Here is a 6,816-nt window from a genome sequence, read left to right on the forward strand (position 1 = left end):
GCTCCGGCAGAGGCGCCGGACAGGTGGGAGGCTCCGGCAGCGCTGGAGAGGAGGAAGCCCCTGTAAGGATGGGCCGGAGAGACAGCCTGGTACGGGGGGCTGCCACCGGAGGGCTGGTGCGTGGAGGTGGTGACGGATAGACCGGGCCGTGAAGGCGTACTGGAGATCTTGAGAGCAGGGCTGGCACCAACCGCCCTGGCTGGATCTTCACCCTAGCCCGGCAGATGTGGGGAGCTGGGATGTAGCGCACCGGGCTAAGCACGCGTACTGGGGACACCGTGCGCACAACTGCATAACACGGTGCCTGACCAGCACCACGCCCGCCACAGTTAGCACTGCTAGGAGCACTGTAGTGCTGAGATGGCACAGGACGTGCAAGGCTAGGGAGATGCACAGGAGGCCTGGTGCGTGAGGCTGGCACAGTCTTCACCAGACCCCTCGCACGCACCTCAGGATGAGTATGGAGAGCTGACCCCGGTGCCATTAAATCCCTGACACGCTCCGTCGGGCGAATGTCGTGCCTCATGCACCAAACCAGCAAGTCCCTCATATCACTCTCCTCCAATTTCCCCATTAACTCCTTCACAGTCTCTGCTTCGCTCACCTCCAACACCAGCTCTGGTTCTGAGCTCCTCCTTGGCTCCTCACGATAAACGGGGAGAGTTGGCTCAGGTCTGACTCCTGACTCTGCCACACTCCCCCTGTGCCCCCCCCCAAGAAATTTTTGGGGGTGACTCTCGGGCTTCCGTCCGCGCCGCCGTGCTTGCTTCTCAGAATGCCGCCTCTCTGCTTTTGCTGCCTCCAGCTCGGCCTTGGGGCGGCAATATTCTCCTGGCTTAGCCCAGGGTCCTTTCCCGTCGAGGATTTCCTCCCATGTCCAGAATTCCTTACTACGTATCTCCTGCAGCCGCTGTTGCTTCTCCTGCTGCTCCTGCCTGTTGACACGCTGCTTGGTCCTGTTGTGGTGGGTGATTCTGTAAGGGCGTTCGTCTGTAGGAGGAAGAGAAGCGGACCAAAGCGCAGCGTGGTGGTTATTCATGTTTTAATAAATCACTACACATGAACAAACTAACAAAAACAAGAAATGTGAAAACGCAAAACAGTCCTATCCTGTGACGACAAACACAGTGACAGGAACAATCACCCACAAACACACAGTGAAACCCAGGCTACCTAAGTATGATTCTCAATCAGAGACAACTAATGACACCTGCCTCTGATTGAGAACCATACTAGGCCGAAAACATAGAAATGCTCCAAAACATAGAAAAACAAACATAGACTGCCCACCCAACTCACGCCCTGACCATACTAAATAAATACAAAACAACAGAAATAGAGGTCAGAACGTGACACTAGTCGACAGTAGTGTACTAAAATGGGAATAGGTGGCATTTGGGACACAACCCAAGGGCTCCACTTTACACATAGTCTTCATAAAACATTTACAGCACTTCCATATGGAAACCCCTAAAGGAGTGTACAAAAAATGTATAACAAGTTGCATGTGTAACAGGGTGGGTTATGTTTCCACTTGCCTCTAAAGAAATGTGTATTTAATGTTCAAGCATTCTTATTGGTTGGGTCAATTCCGATGACAATAAGGTGTGTTGTTATTGGCCCCGCTTACAGTTCGGGAGAGATCACGAATGTCAAGTCTCCCCCATATGAAAATGTGACGCATTAGCTAGGTCATGTTCTTTTAACAATGTGTACAAGTTTGCTGTACGTTGCATTCGAGCCTGTTTCACCTAGTCCTAGGATTGGGGATGTGTCTATGGATTTGCTGGCGGGCATTGTTAAACAGATAGGTCACTCCATGGGTGAAAATATTGCCTCTTGTTTGGAATCGAAGGCTATGGGAGATGGGATGGGATTTTTTTTTATTATGTTGGTGGTACCAAGGTTGGGGCCAGCTCTCTTCTGAATGCCGTGGTGACAAGTGATGTCAGGGAACCAGTGTGTTTCAGGGGGGATGGTTCAGAGAAATGCACAGTACATGAGTGGGAGGAGATAATGTTAGTGTACATGCAGAAGAAGGGCTATGGTGGGCAGGAGAGGTCAGATGAAGTTTTGGACAAGCTGATGTGGTGGGCGCGGGATGTGGTAAGAGTAAGCCTACGCAGTAACCCAGTTGACTTAAGCCAGGGCCTTAGACCAGTTTTTGACATTGTGAAGCATCACTTTAGTGACACAATAAACTCTGACATGCGCCTAGCTGATGTTTATTCTATGTTGCCATTGGAAGGGGAGACTCCATTTGACTACTGGATTAGACTGAACAGGGCCATAGAGGTGGCAGAGGACAGTTTGAAGAGGCAGAACAAGGAGCTAGACAATCCATCACGTGTTCTGACTGTCATGTTCATCAAGCACTGTCCAAACCCAGAGCTGTCATTGATATTCATATGCAAACCATTGCATGAGTGGATGGCTGCAGAGGTACATGGCAGACTAGAGATGTACCAGAGGAAGTGCAAGGCTCCACGTCCCTTGCGACTGCCCCCACTGGTCACCACACTGACGCAGGAAGTAAGTAGGCCAGTGTCGGCTGTTGCAAAATGCCCGGACCCCTTGCCGCAGCCCACGAGGCATTGGATCGTGTAATTGCCATGCTTGAACGGGTCTTGGAGCAGAGGCAACAGCAACCTGTAGGCGGCTATGATAACCGTTTCCAGAGGAGGCCCAGGAGAAGGGAGAACCCATCTTTGAAATGCAAGTGTGTGGGGATACAAATCACAGCACAATAGATTATTGTTATTCACACCACCTCTGCTTCCTCTGTTATGGAGCTGGGCACACACGTCAAGAATGTCCTTGTGCTTCATCGGTAACACCCATCGCTCCATCAAACAGCTCCATCAAACAGCAACACGGCTCAGCGGCAGGAAAACTAGCTGGCCCGAACGGTGTGGGGTGAGGGGGGAGTACTGGGCCTTGTGAGGTGCCCTAATCAGATACTGATGTAGATTTAGAGTCAAGATATTAAAGTGTTTGAGATGAAATTAAGCCAATTTAAAAAAGTAATTATTCAAAATACACAGTGCTCCACAACGATAAACTTTTCTATACTAGTGTGTTACTGGGGGATGTTGCAGAGGTGAGCGCTATAATTGACAGTCGTTCTATGGCATGCACATTGAGCTCAACGATGGTGCCACGCCTTGAGAAATTAGGTGTGCTCAAGGGTGGCTCTCTCAGTCCAACCGAAGTGGTGTTGGTTGGCTGCATGGGGGTTGAAGACCAACCCAGTAGGTGTGTGCAAATTGAATCTGTCTCTGTATGGCAGCAGCGTCTCTGTCCCTGTTCTAGTAGTGGATGGCCAACGTGATGAGCTCATCCTAGGCAACAACATGATAAAACACCTCATCAGGGAGCTGAAGACAACAGGTGACTTCTGGGAGAAGATATCATCGTCTGAACACAATGGAGATGACAAACTGTTCTGTCTGCTGGGTAATGTAGAGATATGGAAAGGAACCAAAGTGCCAGAAAGAGTGGGCACGGTAAGGCTGAAGCGGGGCGGTCACATTGGAGCCTATGCAGGAGCATTTAGTCTGGGGCCAGCTGTCTACGCCTCAAAATGTATCCGCGGGCAGTGCTGTCATTATTGAGCCTACGAGGGCACGCTCAAGACCGAAAAACATTCTAGTGAGGAGAACAGTAGTGACATTGGGTCCCTGTCAAAGTTACCAATCCCTCACCTAAGCCAGTAACAGTGAGACGCAATGCCAAGATAGTGGACGTTTTTCCTTGCATGGCATTAGAGGACTTTGACACGGACTATATAGACGGGCCCACTGTCCCACCAGTCCCTCTGGTGCAGCAGATACACAAAATAGCTGACAATCCAGACTTCGACAATGGTAGTACAGATAGCTTGACAGTGACGTCAAACCACACAGAGTGACAAGTGAGGTGTTGCACGAGTTAGGGCTAGGTGACATTGACATTGAGTCCACTCAGTTGTCACAACAGTGTAAGGCCAAGCTAGTTCAGCTTATAGCCCACTATGAGTCTATCTTCTCCCGGCACAAACTAGATTGCGGGAAGACTACTGGTTATGTCCATCGCATCAGACTCAGTAACATTTTTAGGCTACCTTACCGTAGGCTCTGGCGATTTGAGACTATGTACAGATGAACACCCTCTACCTCACCAAGCTGATGCTCTGGCGGCCCTGGGTGGCAATGCCTTCTTCTCAACGATGGATTTGACCTCAGGCTACTACAATGTGGAGGTGTCCGAAAAGTTGAGGAATTTATTCTGCAAATGATCATGGAAATATATATCTATTTCAAATTATTTTAGAATGGTTGCATTTTGTTATTATATTTAACTTGGCTTACCTGTTATTTTGTTTTGAATAAGTGTTCCCCACTTGTACTACTAGGCTACTTTTGCCTTCTTGCAATGCAAGCTTTCAACCACTAGAAACTGTGAGCACACATGGTCTAAAGTTTGCAGGAGAATAAGCACATTCTCACATCAAGTTCAGTCTTTATAAATGCAAACTTTTGTGTGAAAACTGGTGCACGCATGTTTTGGGGTATATTTTGTGTGTACCCAAACGTTTATCAATTAGGCCCCTGGTGTGCTAGGGCATAGTCATTTCCATTGAAATGTAACGAAATTGTTGGACTTTGTCGGGACTTAGTGTTCGCGCCTCATGAAGATGGATTACTGGGCTGAACGCGTTAACAACAAGGAGGAATTTGGACATAAATGATGGACATTATCTGACAAAACAAACACTGGCTGTTGACCGGTGGGACGCTACCGTCCCACGTACCCTAGAGGGGTTAAACTCAGTTTTTCACAATTCCTGACATTTAATCCTAGTAAAAAATCCCTGTTTTAGGTCAGTTAGGATCACCACTTTATTTTAATAATGTGAAATGTCACAATAATGGTAGAAAGAATGATTTATTTAAGCTTTTATTTCTTCCATCACATTCCCAGTGGGTCAGAAGTTTACATACACTCAATTAGTATTTGGTAGCATTGCCTTTAAATTGTTTAACTTGGGTCAAAATGTTTGGGTAGCCTTCCACAAGCTTCCCACAATAAGTTGGGTGAATTTTGGCCCATTCCTCCTGACAGATCTGGTGTAACTGAGTCAAGTTTGAAGGCTTCCTTGCTCGAACATGCTGGCTTTTCTATGGCGGTTTTGGAGCATTAGCTTCTTCCTTGCTGAGCGGCCTTTCAGGTTATGTCGATATAGGACTTGTTTTACTGTGGATATAGTTACTTTTGTTCCTGTTTCCTCCAGCATCTTCACAAGGTCCTTTGCTGTTGTTCTGGGATTGATTTGCACTTTTCGCACCAAAGTACGTTCATGTCTAGGAGACAGAACGCATCTCCTTCCTGAGCGGTATGATGGCTGCGTGGTCCCATGGGGTTTATACTTGCGTACTATTGTTTGTACAGATGACCGTGGTACATGCAGGCGTTTGGAAATTGCTCCCAAGGATGAACCAGCCTTGTGGAGGTCTACAATTTGTTTTCTGAGGTCTTGGCTGATTTCTTTTGATTTTCCCATTATGTCAAGCAAAGAGGCACTGTTTGAAGGTAGAAATACATCCACAGGCTCACCTCCAATTGACTCAAATGATGTCAATTAGCCTATCTGAAGCTTCTAAAACCATGAGATCATTTTCTGGAATTTTCCAAGCTGTTTAAAGGCACAGTCAACTTAGTGTATGTAAACTTCTGACCCACTGGAATTGTGATACAGTGAATTATAAGTGAAATAATCTGTCTGTAAACAATTGTTGGAAAAATGTATTGTGTCATGCACAAAGTAGATGCCCTAACTTGCCAAAACTATAGTTTGTTAAGAAGTTTGTGGAGTGTTTGAAAAATTAGTTTTAATAAACTTCCGACTTCAGCTGTACCTTAAACGCTGAGTGATGGGCCTGGAGAAATGTAACCATCAAATTCATAGACATCGCTATAGATGCAAGGACTGACCAACAATGACATCAACATTATAGTTTTAACCATGTTTTGAGGCTATACGGTGTTTGTTACACTTTCATTGTTTATAAACATTGGAGTACAAAATATATACTTTGGGTTCTGATGGGGTACGACATGAGGCATTTATCAGTTATATTATTCAAGAATCAATGGTTATATATCATTAATTTATACATCCACAAATGGATATTGCAACTAAGGATTTTACAACACAATTTATGGTACCCTGGCTGTGAATTAATTTTATTATGAATGTGCTCTTAATCAAACTAAAAGCTTTGAGTGTTCTTGGGTATGACGCTACAAGCTTGGTACACCTGTATTTGGTTTCCCCCATTCTTCTCTGCAGATCCTCTCAAGCTCTGTCATGTTGGATCAGGAGTGTCGCTGCACAGCTATTTTCAGGCCTCTCCAGAGATGTTATATCGGGTTCAAGTCCGGGCTCTGGTTGGGCCACACAAGGACATTCAGAGACTTGTTCCGAAGCCACTCCTGCGTTGTCTTGGATGTGTGCTTAGCGTTGTTGACCTGTTGGAAGGTAAACATTTGCAAACGTCTTCCATTTAAGAATGATGGGGGGGCCACTGTGTTCTTGGTGACCTTCAAAGCTACAGAAATGTTGATACCCTTCCCCAGATCTGTGCCTCAATAAAATCCTGTCTCGGAGCTCTACGGACAATTCCTTCAACCTCATGGCTTGGTTTTTGCTCTGACATGCACTGTCAACTGTGGGATCTTAGACAGGTATGTGCCTGTCCAATCAATTGAATTGACCACAGGTGGACTCCAATCCAGGTGTAGAAACATCTCACGAATGATTAATGGATGCACAGG

Source organism: Oncorhynchus mykiss, chromosome 17 (genome assembly GCF_057628025.1).
Source record: "Oncorhynchus mykiss isolate SJ-2025 chromosome 17, ASM5762802v1, whole genome shotgun sequence".
NCBI classification, from domain to species: Eukaryota; Metazoa; Chordata; class Actinopteri; order Salmoniformes; family Salmonidae; genus Oncorhynchus; species Oncorhynchus mykiss.